The sequence below is a fragment of the Pongo pygmaeus genome, chromosome 19, assembly GCF_028885625.2.
Source record: "Pongo pygmaeus isolate AG05252 chromosome 19, NHGRI_mPonPyg2-v2.0_pri, whole genome shotgun sequence".
Classification (NCBI taxonomy): Eukaryota; Metazoa; Chordata; class Mammalia; order Primates; family Hominidae; genus Pongo; species Pongo pygmaeus.
Window position 1 is genome coordinate 95679602 of NC_072392.2, and position 14697 is coordinate 95694298.

At 57.9% G+C, this 14697-nt stretch overlaps 1 protein-coding gene across 6 annotated transcripts in view; it reads left to right on the forward strand.

The window, feature by feature from the left end:
* SEPTIN9 (septin 9) overlaps positions 1-14697 on the forward strand; it is a 218876-nt gene that overhangs the window by 141274 nt on the left and 62905 nt on the right. The gene's annotated exons all lie outside the window — the stretch shown is intronic.

Here is a 14697-nt window from a genome sequence, read left to right on the forward strand (position 1 = left end):
CCCGTCGCGTTCCTGCTGCAGGGAAGCCTTTCCAGGGAGCCAGCTGACACATTTGGCCTCCAATATTTGTTTTTGAACAGGAATGAAAGGAGAGAGTGAGTAAGAAAGTGGCAGGAGGTGGGGGTTGCAGAGTAGGGGAAGGTCAGAGAGAGGGGAGGAAAGATCTGGAAAGTCCAGGCATGTGCTCTGGAAGCAGGTGCCAGCGATGAGCTCATCTGGAGGGTGGCCGCCCGCCCTGAGCCCTGCCTGGGGCCAGCAGGGAACACTCTGCCAGGGCATGGTCGCTGGGAGCCTGTCCTTGGCTCTCTTTCTGCTGCTTTGAGTGCTGAGCAGATTTGTTTCCATTTTAGGGACAACACAAGGAGGCTGTCATTCCACCCCTAGCCTTATTAATATTTCATGAATCATAAGTGACCACTTACTGCGTCCTGACGTACTCCAGGCGCTGGGCTCGAAGCTTTATGTGCTTCATGGGATGTATCCGCACTATTGCCATAGAAAATGGTTCCTGTTACTACTGTAGACAAGGCACCAAGGCACAGAGAGGTTGAGGAACCGGCCCCAGGCCATAGAGCTAGAAGCGGCTGACCCTGGCTTTGAACACAGGGCTGCTTGACTCCAAAGCCCGAGCTGGTTTGCAGCGAGGCTCATGGTTTCTGTGCCACTGTTTGAGCCTCTGGTCGAGCCCGTTGGCTCGGTGGGGGGGGCCCATGACCCACCAGCTGTTCCATTATGTGTTGTGGACACCTCCACGGCCCGCCTGGGTGGGAGGAAAGGGGCTTCAGGAGGTGGGAGGGGTACAGGGAACACAGTCCAGCCTGCTTGGACCCAATACCTTGACCTTCAAGGTACCCCTTGTGGGTGGCATGAGGCTAAGCTCTTGTTCTTCTCCAGGACTCTGTTCCTGTGAGGGCCTTGGGGTCCCTTGCTTTTTTCTGGGGGCCTTGCTGGTCAGGATCACAGAGAAGTTCTTTGCTGTTGATCTTTCTGCCTCTGTATCTTTTGGCAAGCCATTTTATGACTCAGTTGCTTTGTCTGTAAAATGGGTTGAATAACATTGTCCTGCCTCAGAGGGTTTTTGGGAGGATCAAATGAGACCTGCTGCACAGAAGCCCTTTGTAAGCCATGCTGACTAGCGGTTGCCGGACCCCCAAGTGAATGGGCATCCAGGCACTGAGTGTGTGGACTCAGTACTCGGAAAGAGGGGCTGGGGGTGCCTAGAACTCCTGGGAGGCTCGGACCACTGCTCTGTTCAGATTCTGAGATGCTCCTTGGCCAGTTTAATTCCTGTCAGTAGGGTGAGGGTAACCAGGACTTACGCATAGTTGGGCGAAGTTGAGTGGCCACATGTGGAAGTCTAGCGTCCCTCGTGCAAAGTGGGCAGGCAGCCAAAGTGAGCTCTGCTCCAGTCCCCCCACCCCCAGGGCTGTTCCTGGCGCCCTGCCCTCCCCCAGAGCCCCACTGACCTGCACCACGTGACCCGGGCCTGGGAAGATGGGCCCAGCTGTGGGAGGTCGTGCGGGCTGGGGACTGAGAGTGCCGGAGGAGGGCCTCCCAGGAAAACCCAGCTGCACAGGAAGCCGGGCCAGCGGCCTCCGGAAGCCTCTGGGCTTTGCAAGCTGGACTCCCCGGATCTGTGGCTGTGGGGCCCTCTCCTGCCTGCAGCTGAGAGCCCTTGACCTGTACTTGAGGGCTTCAGAGGTCTGGGAGGGGGATGTGACCGTGTCCCCAGGGTGAAGCCCACCCGAGTGTCACTCTGGCTACAGCCCTCACCTCTTTCTGGCCCCCTCTCTGGTCATGGGGACGCTGCCTGGGGGGGGGGGGGTTTCCCTTACATGGAAGGAGCTGCAGCTGAGCTGGCGGGCCTCACACACCCCCAAGGCCGCCTGACTTCCAGCCTCCAAGTGGGGCTGCATTCACCACTCAGGACCTGGAGCCTCAGCCAGAGAGGGACCCTCCACTGCCTCTTTCTCTGTCTCTTGGGAAAGGTAGGGTCTTTGTGCCCCCTCCCCCCAGCGACGCGGCATGTTGGGAGGCTAAGAGGAAGCTTCTCACCCACTCATCTACCCCTCGACCCTCCCAGCCAGCAGAGTTTTACCTGTGTGCTTAGAATCTGTGTGTGGAGCCAGAAGTCACAAGGTTGGCCCAGCTGTGTCTGACCCTGGCTGTGCGGTCTCGGACAGTCCCAGCCTTCCTGGAGCTGAGAGTCCTGATCTGTAGAGGAGAGGCTGCTGTGCTGGCCCCGCAGGGTCCTGTGCAGAGGGGAATGTGTACAGCTGTGAGTTCAGGCCATGCCCTCAGACAGGTGGATAGGATTGGAACAGTGGGTCAGGACGGCCAGAGGGTCCCAGCCTCAGGAGGAGGCCTCCGCACCTCCCAGCACCCCCACACCAGGGAATGCAGCCAGGCCCCCAGGCCTCCCATCTCAGGAAGCAGCACCCCGCCCCCCACCTCTGGCTGCCTGGGCCTGAGAAGTTGAGCATTCTTCCTGAATCTGAGTGCCCTCTGAACCCTGCCTGGGTAGTTGTCCCTCCTGAACTGACTGCCTGTCCTACACAGTCCCCTGTGGTTTGCCCCACAGGGTGGCCAGCGAGTCCCCTGCACAGCACACCTCCCCCAGGAGCGCTGCCTGTGATGATGGTGTAAAGGGTGCCCCCCCGACCCCCTGGAGGCGTGCAGTGGCTCAACAGCGTGAGCCCAGGAGCCCCGGTGAGCTCCTGGATGGAGAATCTGTTCAGGTCACTCCCCAGCCTAAACCTTCCCTGGGTGTCTGCTGTACTTGGGGTGCTGACTCATCGTGGGGCGGTCTGTGAGACCCTATGTCACCTGGCCACTCCCCTCAGCCCCTGTTCACTGCACCGGCCCCCTGGCCTGGCTGCTCCTGGAACATGAGGGCTCATCCTCACGGAAGAATATTCACTTGTTCCCTCCTGGAAAGTCCCTCCCCAGACCTCCTGGCCACCTCATTCAGGTCTTGCTGAAGCGCTGCCATCTTGGAGAGGCCTCCCTGTCACCCGCAGTTAAAGCAGCCCTCCCGTGCCCGTGGGTGGCTTTCTGTGGGGCATGGATGAGTATTGGAGAATCTTGCCGTTTATTTGTTCATATGCCCTCTGGGAGGGCAGGGGACACTGACTTGTGTTGCAGGTGCCTTGCATGTCACGGGTGCTCAGTGAATGCCTGTTAAGCATTAGGGGAGCACAAAGGAGGGAAGCCTCTGTCCAACTGGAGCAGTCAGGGAAGACTTCCTGGAGGAAGTAGTATCTGGTCTGCTTAAAATGTGGAGATTTGTCTGTATGCAGACACTAGGTTAGAGGGCAAAGGGGCATTATCATAACTTAGCAGACAGCTACAAGCAGCTAAGGCATTGCTATGACATGGACTGCTTGTGGTTGGAGCTAAGAAGGAGTCAGAGACAGAGGTCCCTGTGCTCTGGAGTGAGTCCTTGGGGGAGGCTGAGCTCCCAGAATGTGGGGCCGCCTGTGCAGAGGCCGGAGGTGGGAGACACACCTGTGAGTGCCGGTGAGTGTGGGGTGAGCCACTGGGCTGGATCAGAAGATGGGAATCCCTAAACCCACCAACCAGCCTTGGTGCCCTGGGAGTGACAGGAGACGGGGTTTCTGGGGGACTAACCCAGCACAAGTGGACGAGATGGGATGCAGGGGAAAGGACAAAGCTCCCTGAGGCTTTGGGAAGCTGAGTTAGGGTAGAGCCATGACAGGGTGAGTTCCAGAAACAATCCAAGAAAAAATAGCTAGACTGGGTTTTCCCTTCACTGTAGGAGATGCCCCACTTCACTTCCCCCATCCTCCGGGTTCTGGCTATGGGCTGGGTACAGTGAATGGGTTCCATCTGCAGGGGTAGTCACACCCCTTGGGCACAGCTGCTTCGTGCACTGTGTTGAGATGGGATCCGAGGCCGGGAAGAACAGCTTCTTCTGTAGGTTGACATTGTCAGGCTTTGGGGACGGAAGGATGGCAGGGTGCCTGGAGCATCTCCTGTTTGCCGTCCACACTCTGTGCCTGCCTGCAGGGCCTTGAGCCCTGCCTGTTCTGCCTCTGTCCTGGTCGGGAACTTGTTGGAGCCCATAGGGGCAGTCAGGCTGGAACAGGAGGAGACCAGGCCGGCAGGGGAGCTGAGAGGGGGCCCTGGACAGCACCCAGGGCTGAGTCATCCTGGGCTTGCCCGACTTGCTATTTGGAGCTGTTCCTGCCTGCTCATCATGTGCAAGGTCCTGATCCACTCAGGTCTGTTTAACCAGCGCCCCTCCCCAGGCCCAGTTTGCCTTGTTTTCGTTCGATTCATTCATTGTCATCACTGCCATCCTTGCACCACGTAACTAGCCTTTCCAGCATGCCAGTCACCAAGCTCAGGGCCCTCCGTGCATCTCCTGTAACCCTCACAGCAACCCAGGAGGCACAGAGAGGCTGAGTCGCTGGCCCATAGTCACACAGCAGGTATGGGGCATTGCCAGGATTTAGCCAGATCTCTGACTCCGGGGCCTTTCCAGGGCCTTGGGTGAGACACTGGCAAGGAAGCAAGGTATGAACACTGACCGGCCCTGCCTTGGACAGAGCTCGGGGACGGTGGTCTGGCAGGCCCAGCTGACACAGTGACCCTTGTGCAGGTTCAACCATTGGCAAAGTGTTCAAGTACACACAGAATCTCAACTGGGGAGACAGGCGAAGCGGTCAAGGGTGGGCTGTGAGTGACGGGTGGACACTGTACCCACTGGCAGATCAGCTGACCTTGGTGCCTTCTGGAGCCTTTCAACTTCCTTATCCAGAAAAAGAGGAACTAACAGTTCCACCCCCAAACTGGGTGGGAGTACCACATTCGAAATTGAAGCAAAGCTGGTCCGTGTCACAGGCTCGGCAGATGTTAGCTGTGCAGGCAACTTAGTGACCATTTGAAGTAGGCTGTGCGGCGGCATCCTCATCTTGCAGATGTAGTCCAGAGAGGTTAGGGCACTAACCCTGGGTCACACAGCGACAGCTCAGGCTACAGAGAGCAGTGCTGGATGGGATGGGAGGGTGTTGGCAGCTTCAGGCACAGGCTGGGAGGGCTGTGGGGTCAGCAGAGGGAGGGCACACTTCCCAGCTGGTGGGGTTCCCTTGTGCCTCAGTACTCGTGTGGGCCCAAAGGAGCTGGAAGGAGGGAGGTTAGAGCCACCCCTGGGTTCAGAAGCTGATAAGCAGGTTATTGACTCTGAATTTGCCTCATCGTATGTAAATTGGGGACAAATTTGGGGATTTAATGATATAATGTAAGAAGCAGACATGTCACAGCCCTGGGTATAGTCAGTGTATAATAAGTGGTAAGTCCTCGGAGGAGGCAGCCGGTGGGAATGGGAGCATCTCAGCAGCCCTCCGCCCCCTGCTCCTGGTTGCAAATGTACCTGTTCTTGGCTATTTGTGCCCCAGCTCCGTGTCCTCAAGTGTGTGTGAGGCCAAGCTCCTGGGGCGGGGACTTGGGGGTGTGTCTGCAGCTCCTGAGGCCAAGGCCGAGGCTGAGGCTGAGGCCACCTTGGTGAGGAGGAGATTGCAGGTGGAGAAGCTCGTTGACCTTGACCTTGATCTGACCATGATTTTGATGGTTCCGATGCCGTCAGCACCCAGGCCTCCTGCCCTCGCCACGACTGGCTCCTGCAGCCCACCTGGCTGAGAGGTGTGCTGGCTCCCGCAGGCTGCGAAATGGGGACATCACCAGGCACCTGGGCTACAGCGTGCTCGCCGATTGCATTTGGGGAGGGACTGAGGGCTGATTGTGTTGTGGGGATGTTGGCAGAGAATCAGAGGGGGCATCCAAAAAGGCCAACAGTTCGGCGGGGAGAGGAGGCGGGAGGCTGGTTCCTGTTTTCTGGGCTTTGATCGAAAGGGAACGGGGACACATTTGGGGACAGTCTCCTTCCTGGAGGAGGAAGGGCTTAGGGTGCTGGTGTGGAGTTTGCGCAGATGGGGATAATGAGCTGGAGGGTGCTGGGCAGGAGCTGGCCAGTAATGGGCTGACGAGGGAGGCCCTGCTGGCTGGGACTGGTTTTCAAGTGAGCATCCTGAGCTGTGGGGATCCAGGGGGTCTTAGAGACCTTGGAGCTGAGACCTGGCACCACAGAGGGGTGAGCTGTGCTCAGGGCAACACAGCGGATGGGGCAGATGTGGCGAAACCTGTCTCTGTACCCCTCTTTCTCCTGCTACAGAACTGGATCCTCCCAGCTCATGGCTGTCAAATCCTTTAGATGTTTCTGGGTTCCATGGGTGCCTTACACTGTCTTCCCTGTAGAACAGCAGACCCTGGGGGTTGGCTCTGATGGTATTCACCATGGGGTACCCCATGCAAGCACAGTGCTTTCACGCCCAGCCTCCCAGCCTGTGGAGTAGGCCCGTGTCTGGCCAGCCTCATTTTGTGGCCAGAGGAGGGAGACAGTGGTTCTGGAGACAGGAGCTGGCCGGGGGCTGCCCTCCCAGCCCCCTGTTCTCCCAGCTCATCTCCTTGCCTTGGGGGTGCTGGCCACCCTCCCCCCGCCAGCTCCACCCCCAGCTTTCTCTGCCTGAGCTGTGACCCGTCAGTAGGGGGCAGTGGAGGCCTTGAAAGTCCTTGGAGAGGACTTTGAAGCAGTTTTTACAAATCTGTCCCTGGAAAGTCTCTCCTGTCACACCCCCAGCAGCTCCCTCCCTCCTAACATTTTTCCTGGGGTTGTCATGCAGCGGGGGGTGGAGGAACCCACTAGGCCGTGGATAGAGCAGAGCCGTGTTGACACAAACCCTGGCTGAACCCACATGCTCCCTACAGCCAGCGGCCGATCACTGGAACCAGGGCAGTGACCTCATAGCAAGGGCCCGCAGAGCAGCCATCACGCATTCCCGATCTTGGTTTCTGGACCCAGCTCTGGAAAAGGAGCCAGATCCCAGCCACTTGGAGCTGTGCAGGGAAGACCCCAGCCCGGTGCTGGCTGACAGCTCACTAGAACCTTTCATCTGCTTGGCCAGACGATGCCAAGGGGCAGAGGTTAGAAGTGCTAAGAAGCAGGCTGAGGGTGGTGGCTCACGCCTGTAATCCCAACACTTCGGGAGGCCGAGGCAGGTGGATCCCTTAAGGTCAGGAGTTCAAGACCAGGCTGGTCAACATAGCGAAACCCCACCTCTACTAAAAATACAAAAATTAGCCAGGTGTGGTGGTGCACGCTTGTAATCCCAGCTACTCTGGAGGCTGAGGCAGGAGAAACTCTTGAACCCGGGAGGCAGAGGTTGCAGTGAGCTGAGACTATGCTACTGCACTCCAGCCTGGGCAACAGAGCAATACTCCGTATCAAAAAAAAAAAGAAGAAGAAGAAGTGCTGAGAAGCATCTGTCTTCCTGATTGAAAAGCAATCTTTGCTGGGCGCGGTGGCTCACGCCTGTAAATCCCAGCTTTGGGAGGCTGAGGTGGGAGAGTCGCTTGAGGCCAGGCGTTCGAGGCCAGTCTGGGCAACAGAGGTGCCAGGTGTAGTGGCGCTTGCCTGTAGTCCCAGCTCCTCAGGAGGCTCAGGTGGGAGGATTGCTTGAGTTAGGAGTTCGAGGCTGCAGTGAGCTATGACCACACTACTGTACTCCAGCTCCTGGGTGACAGGATGAGACCCTGTCTCAAAAAACAAAACACAAACAAAAAACCAACGTTTATCTTTTGTGATTTTAAAAATCACACCTACTTGTGACAAAATAATTAAATTAGAAAATGTGAAGGAAATGATCAATAATAATTGCATCCTCCAGACAAACACTGTTAACATGTTCGCGTTTCCTTCCAGTCTTTTTCTACATAGACACTCAATACTTATTAATTTGTTTTGAACTAAAGATGGTTTTCTCTTCTTTGTATGAGAACCACCTCAGCCAGGCACGGTGGTTCACGTCTATAATCCCAGAAAGCTGAGGCAGGCAGATTGCTTGAGCCCAGGAGTTTGAGACCAGCCTGGGCAACATGGCGAAACTCCATCTCTACAAAAAATACAAAAATTAACCGGGTGCAGTGGCACGTGCCTGTGGTCCCAGCTCCTCTGGAGGCTGAGGCAGGAGAATAGCTTGAGCCCAGGAGGTGGAGGTTGCAGTGAGCCAAGACCGCGCCACCGCACTCCAGCCTAGGCAATGGGAGTGAAATGCTGTCTCCAAAAAAAAAAAAAAAAGGTTCCACCTTGCCACCTCTCTCAGGGATTTTCATCCTTTCCACTTTTCGCCCAAGACTTGCCCTATAAAAGGATGAGGCCAAACAGTCATGGGAGGGTGGTACTGGATGTTCAAAAAAATGTCTTGTGGCTGGCGGGACTTGGAAACAGGTTGGAGAGGTTTCAGCAGAGGGTGGACCCCTCACATGCTCTCTCTGCGTGTTTCATGGGGCTGCCTGTGAGACCGTGTGAACCCGTGTGAACCAGAGCCCGGCTGGGAAGCCACATGCTACCTGGACTCTCTGACCTTTCCTGGCAGCCCAACCTTGGCCAATACGCTCAGCTATGTTCCCCTCTGTAAAATGGGCTAATAGAAATGTCCACTCAAGAGACGTGATGAGAAACAAATGTGTTCATAGAGCAAAGTGCTTAGAACGGTCCTGGCACGACAGGAGCCCACGTGTCAGTGCTGCCGATGGCACCGTCATCACGGCGGCGTTGGCTGCTTTGTTTCTCCCTTGTCCCTGTCGCCTTCTTCCCTCAGCAGGCTCTCATTCACTTGTTCATTTATTCATGGCCGAGGCCCCGTCTGTGCCAGGCCTGGTGCTGAGAACGGGGGTAGAGAGATGGGGGCTGTGCCCCGCTCCCTGACCCAAGGGTTCCCTTTGCAATGTGAAGTTCTTGGAGACTGGACCCTCAGGCTGTTCCACCAGCCCCTCCTAAGGCCAGCTTAACCCTTCCGTGCCCATTTTCTGAGCTGTTAGAGGAGGAGAGCGGGAGGAAGGATGGAGTGGGCTTTTTGTGAGAACTGAGCGGGGGGTGTGTGAGGCCCTGGAAATGGTGCCTGCAGCACTCACTCAGCATTAGCTTTTGTTGCAGTCGCTGTTTGGAGAATATTCCTGGATTTCAGGACACTGATGACAGAAGGTGGAACGCTTTTTCTGGAAGCCATCAAGAGGGGACCACCGCAGCGGCTGAGCAGAGTTGCTGACTTGTGAGCTGCGGCCTGACCATAGTCACTGTTCTCACGAGGGAGGCCCCCTGCAGTTCCCCTCCCAGGAATTTCTGGCCCCTTGGCAGGGGACAGTTCAGGGCTGGGGGTGGGTAGTGGTGTCCGCAGGCCCTCTGCAGGCGCTGATTCTTGGAGTCAGAGAATCCCCTGTCACCGTGGGGGGCTGTTCCCTCCTGCCCCTCCCCTCCCGCTGTGCTCTCAGCTGCTCCAACGGGATGCTTTTGGCCTGAGAGACAGAAATCCCAACTCAGAATGGCTTCAGCTCTCAAGAGAATTTGGAGCTTTTTTGTGCAAAATGAGATGTTCTGAGCATCGAGGATGCTGTGGCGGATCCTCCACTGTGAGCCTAGAAGCCCCTCCGTGCAGCCCCTTCACTGGCCATTGCCTGAAACCTGACCTGGTAGCTCCTGCCCCAAGGAGCAGAAAGGGGGTTTGCTAGGTCAGGGTGGGGCTGGGTGCGAGGAGGCCCCCCCAACAGGGTCTGCTCAGGTGTCCCTCCTGTTGGGGCAGCAGGGAAGGGACCCACATGTGGCACTGGGACACGGAGAGGCTTTTGTGCCTGTGACGGCCAAAAGGGATGGCGCCCCAAAAGGGATGGCGCCCCAGCCGCGTTCCCACCCACCCCGAGGCCCAGCATGGCCATGCCGGAAGTAGCAGCATCATCTCCCTCACTGTCCTGGCTTGTTTTCAAGAGGCCGGAGGGGTGGGGCTAGAGCGGGCGTCTGACCTGTGGCTGGATCTAGCTGCCCGTGGACAGGCTGTGGAGTGAGTCTGCAGAGGAAGAGAGATGGGGAGGCCGGGATCTTCCCCTGCACCTCCCGAACCCCCATTCCCTGTGAGTTAGATGGGGAGTGCACCCCTGCCCTCCCCTCCTGGCTATCCCCCGCACCCCCCCCCCCAGCCACTTGATGTTGCCTGTTCGTTTTCCCTCTCTGCCCCTCCCACCGGCCCTTCCCATATGGTCCTAATTAGGACCTTCCGCCCGTTGGTGGATGGGCAGAGAGGGGAGCTTGCTGTGGGGCCTCCCCCGATCGGGGGACTTCCCAGCACAGAGTTTTCTGGCCTCCACAGGGACGCCGTGTGTGTCTCTGTGAGTCTGGCGTGTTAGAAGCGCGAAGCTGCAGCTGTTCTGTATGTTTTTCACATTTCTCACTTCTCAAAGGCCCTGGGTTTGGTGTTTGTGGGCTGGGGATCTGTGTTGGGGTCTCCAGGAGGCCCATGGTGGGAGAGGCAGGGCCCCTTCCCCTTTAATCTGGGCAACCTTGCTTTGGCCTGCTGTCTGTGGAAAGTGCCCTAGGATACGGTGGCAGGACTGGCTGGGGCTCTGGCTCCAGGCCCGGCCCCAGCCCCTGTCAGACTTACTCTCCTTGTGCCTCCGTTCACCCTGTCTACCCGCAGGGCCTGCAGGAGCATCCTGAGAGTTGGTAGGGTGGCCTGCCCGGCGCCCGCCCAGGGTCTGCTGGTGGGTTGCTGAGGCTGCGGTGAGGTCTCCATGGTTCCCTTGTCCTGCACATTGTTCCCTTGGTGTGTTGTCTTGCTAGCACATGAGCCCGTACTGGCTCTGAGTCTGCAGCCTGTTTTCTTTGCCAGGTGGCTAAGCAGGGTGGCAGGCAGGGTGGCAGAGTCCCATTGGCCTGCAGGGGACCCTCTGTGGGCTGCAGGTAGTCCCCTGTGGTTCCAGGTGCCCTGGCAGGACCTGCACCATGACCCCCGTCAAAGCTCACATCCAAGGCATTTGTGGGCACCCCTGCCCCAGACATGAGGGTTGGCATTTTCTCTTGCACGTGAAGCAAAGACCTGTTTGAAGGAGGGTGTGGAAGCCTGGGTGTGATGAAGACAAGGACCGGTGGCTCACCCCTCTTGCACCTGGACCTTGAGTGGCAGGCCTGGGGCCTTCAGTCCTTAATTCAGGAGGGTAGCCAGTTGCTGGAACTAAGAGTGAACTTCAGCTGTTGTTGCCATAGCTGGAGGGAAGAGGGGAAAGGAGGGGCTGCAGGGGAGCAGAGACCTCACCCTCCCTCTGCCGGCATTAGGCTGCCGGTGCTGGACGGGGCCCTGGCAACCGTGGCAGGAGTGGTGATGTCCGATGATGGTAACAAGGGCTTCCTGAGGACCCCGAGCTGTCTTAAGGGCTCTTTACCTGGAGTAAGTATCCCCTTTAATCCTCCCAACAACACTGTCAAATTGATTCTGTTGTTATTCCCATTTCACCGATGAGGAACCCACAGCCCAGAGATGTTAAGTAACCTGCCCAAGCCTCCCTCTGAGTATGGCAGAGGGAGAGTCCGAATGCGGAAAGTCTGGCTCCAGTGCCCCCATCCCTAACCACTGTCATTTACCTCTTCGGCCAGCCCTCTGATTGCAAAACCTGAGGCCCAGAGAAGTGCAGTGACTTGGCCAGCTCCGCACAGCAGGTTAGTGGCAGAGCTAAGCAGTGTCTCCCATGCCCTGATTCTGTGGCCTCTTGAGGTGGCTTACCCCTAAACACACCCCACAATGTGGCCCTGTTTCCTCCTCTCCTCTGAACCTGCCAGCCTCTGCTCAGGCAGGGAGAAGTAGAGCAACCATGCCGGGTGGGTCGCTGTGCCCCAGTGCCATCTGCCCTACACCTGATTGGCAGCAGAGTGGCCCCTCCTTAGGGTGGTGTGGAGGTGCCAGTGGTCACTCATCAGCACAGCCCAGTCTCACACATGTCACTCCCAAAGGATGTTGACACAGAATGAGGCAGCTAGGGGAGGTGGACACTTTGGCACGAGGGTGGCGTTCCTGGTAATCTGTAGTGCTGTCGTCTTTGGCTGCCTTTGGTTGGCATCTCACCCCCTCCTGGCTGTCCTGCAGCCACCCAAGGGAGGTCAGCGTGTAGCCTTCATCCCGGGACTGTGTGAACGCAGCAGCACAAGCTTGCCAGCACTGCACTGCGGGATCTGGAGGCCTTTGCTCCTGAGCCCTGCCTCTGTGTAATCCCTAAAGCACGGACCTCTTAGGGGCTTCCGTTAATCCACCTGGAAAAACCTTACACCGTTTAGGGCTTGACGCAGGGCTAAGCATGGAGACGTTGCTGGAGGACCGAGGGAGAACTGAGCGTGTGTTCTCTTGGCCTCAGCCTCGTGTGTGTGTTCATGCGTGGGTACTTTGCTGTCCACACTGGCTTCCACGGCTGGGTGGGAGTGGGAGTTGAATTCAGCTCGGCGGCTGCCTTTCCACCCTGCGGGCCTGGTTGGGGAGTGTGAGGATGCCTGCTGGAAGCCGATGTGCACGAAAGAGTTAATGATGGATCCCGTTTCCTCAGCCCCCTCTCCAGCTTTCCCAGGGAAAGGGCAGGAACAGAGAGGCCTTATCTTCAGAGGAAGGGGTGGGCGGGGACACAGCGCTGTTCGGCACAGGCCCCTCTGAGCCACCCTGCATGTTTCATTCCTCCGACTTCTGCAGCCCAGCTGTTCAGAGCGGATCCAGAAGGTGGAGAGAGGGTTCCCAATAAGCAGAGGATGGAGTGAATGTGAGATTCATTACTGGGATTTGGCAAAGCAAAGAGCCTCACTTTCTCCCCGCAGATGGGACGGGGGTGGGGCTGGAGCCAGCGGGGTGGGGGTATCCAGCAAGAGCTCCTTCCCATCCTCCCACTTCCTTTGCCATGGGCCCCCTCCTCCACGCAGAACCTCAGCCTGGAATGATCACGTGTCCAGCTTTCCTTGCCCCTCTCCTGCCCCGCTGGAGGGAGTGGCCTGGCCCCTGGCCCCTGCCACCTACACCTCCTGTTTTGCTGCACTAGCCTCGTGGTAGGGGCTGCGGCAGAGGTGGGCAAAAGCTGCTTCTGGGCAGCCAGCCCCCATCCTAGGAGTGATGGAAAGTCCTTGGGGGTTCCTGCAGGGTGAGCTGACCATTCTGGCCCTTGTAAGGACACCCAGGAGAGGGCCAGGGTGCCTCTATTTGGGGCACAGCATAAAGAACAGCCCTAAGTGTTTCTTAGGCAGGAGGGTGCTGAAGCATTGAAGCTGGGATTTAGAAGCATTGTTTGGGGTGGTGAGTGGAAGATGCAGGACACAGATTCACGCGATTGTGCAGATCACCTGGCCTCACTCCCTCAGTTTACAGAGGAGGAAACTAGAGGCTGAGAGAGGTGAAGTGAGTTCCCTAGGGTCACACAGCCTAGCCAGGCCCAGGGTGCAGACCTCCTGCTCTGCCTCCCCGTGCCTATTCGGTTGGCATCAGCGTCCCTGCCCTGACACCCCCGTGTGGCAGCTGCTGTGATTCTGTAACTCCTCACCCTACCCCAGTGGGGCCCCGCGAGGGAAAGAAGAATGCCCTGTGCAGAAGTGGTTGGAAAGCAAGAAGCCTGGAGAGAAGTGAGGCCTCTGCGGTTTGGCCTGAGTCCAGGACTCATGGCCTGGTTCCCAGGGATGGAGCACTGACCCCTCCCTTCTACGCCCCCACCCCACGCCCCCAGGAGCTCCCTATGGGGAAGCCGGAATGGACCTGGGCTCAGAGATTGTAAATTCATCTTGCTGGGTGTGTGGCTGCCTTTATGTAACCAACTCTCTCACGGAGAAGCCAGGGGACGGCTCTCAGTACTCTCGGGGGTCCCTCAGTGAGGTGGGAGGACCTCGGGAGGTCAGGAGGCTGTTCAAGACCTTCTGCCCCTCAGGGACCAGGTGAGGGCTTGTTGACCGCTCTGGCCTCCTGATGCTTCTGGTGGGGAGACCACAGAGGGGCCTGCCGTCACCATCGCCAGTGGCCCTGGCCTGCCCAGTTGTCCTTCTGGGGTGGCCAAACTCCATGCTGCAAAAGCCCAAGTGAACCCCAGTAGTGGCCTGGGAGAATCAAGAGCCAAGGATGGAGTTTCTGGGGAGGACTTTCTGCTGCCCCCCAACCCCTTTGGGGTGCATTCTCCTGTAGCCCCACTCCCTGTAGGAAAGTCAGGTGCCTCCAGAAGCTTCTCCCTGGCCCCAGGCCAGAGGTGACAGTGGACGCCCCTTGCTTGAGCTGGTGACTGTGGCTGGTTGTTGGTGCCTGGCCCTGCCCTGCACTGTGCACCCATTGAAGGCGGAATCATCCGGGCCTCTCTGGTGGCCGTGCATGGGTGAGCAGCCCACGACACATCTGCTTCCACCATCGTGTGGGCCGGGGCTTTCAGAGGGGCTGGGGGCTTGGATGGCCCTGCAGGGGTTGCTCCTGGTCTTGTGACCGAAAGGAGCTGAAGGTTTGGAGAAGCTGTTGGGCCGAGATCAGTTCTTCTAGATTTGGCGAGGAGGGAACAGATGCTCACGGAGCTGCTCCAGGCGCCGCACACACTGCCTCACTCTGTGCTGACAGCCAAGGGGCTGGCTCCCCCCCACCCCCATTTTACAGATAATGTGCTCCCCCAGTTCCTTAGTGGTGGAGCCAGGATTCGAACCCACGCAGGCAGCCTCCTGGGCCTGTAGTCCTACCCTTCATCTCCCTCCAGGACCTAGGTCTCGGGGTTGGCAGGATAATGACTCCCAGAGTTGAGCACATCCTAATCCCCAGCACCTGGGACTATGTTAGGTGACATGGCAGAGCCAGCTAAGGTCGC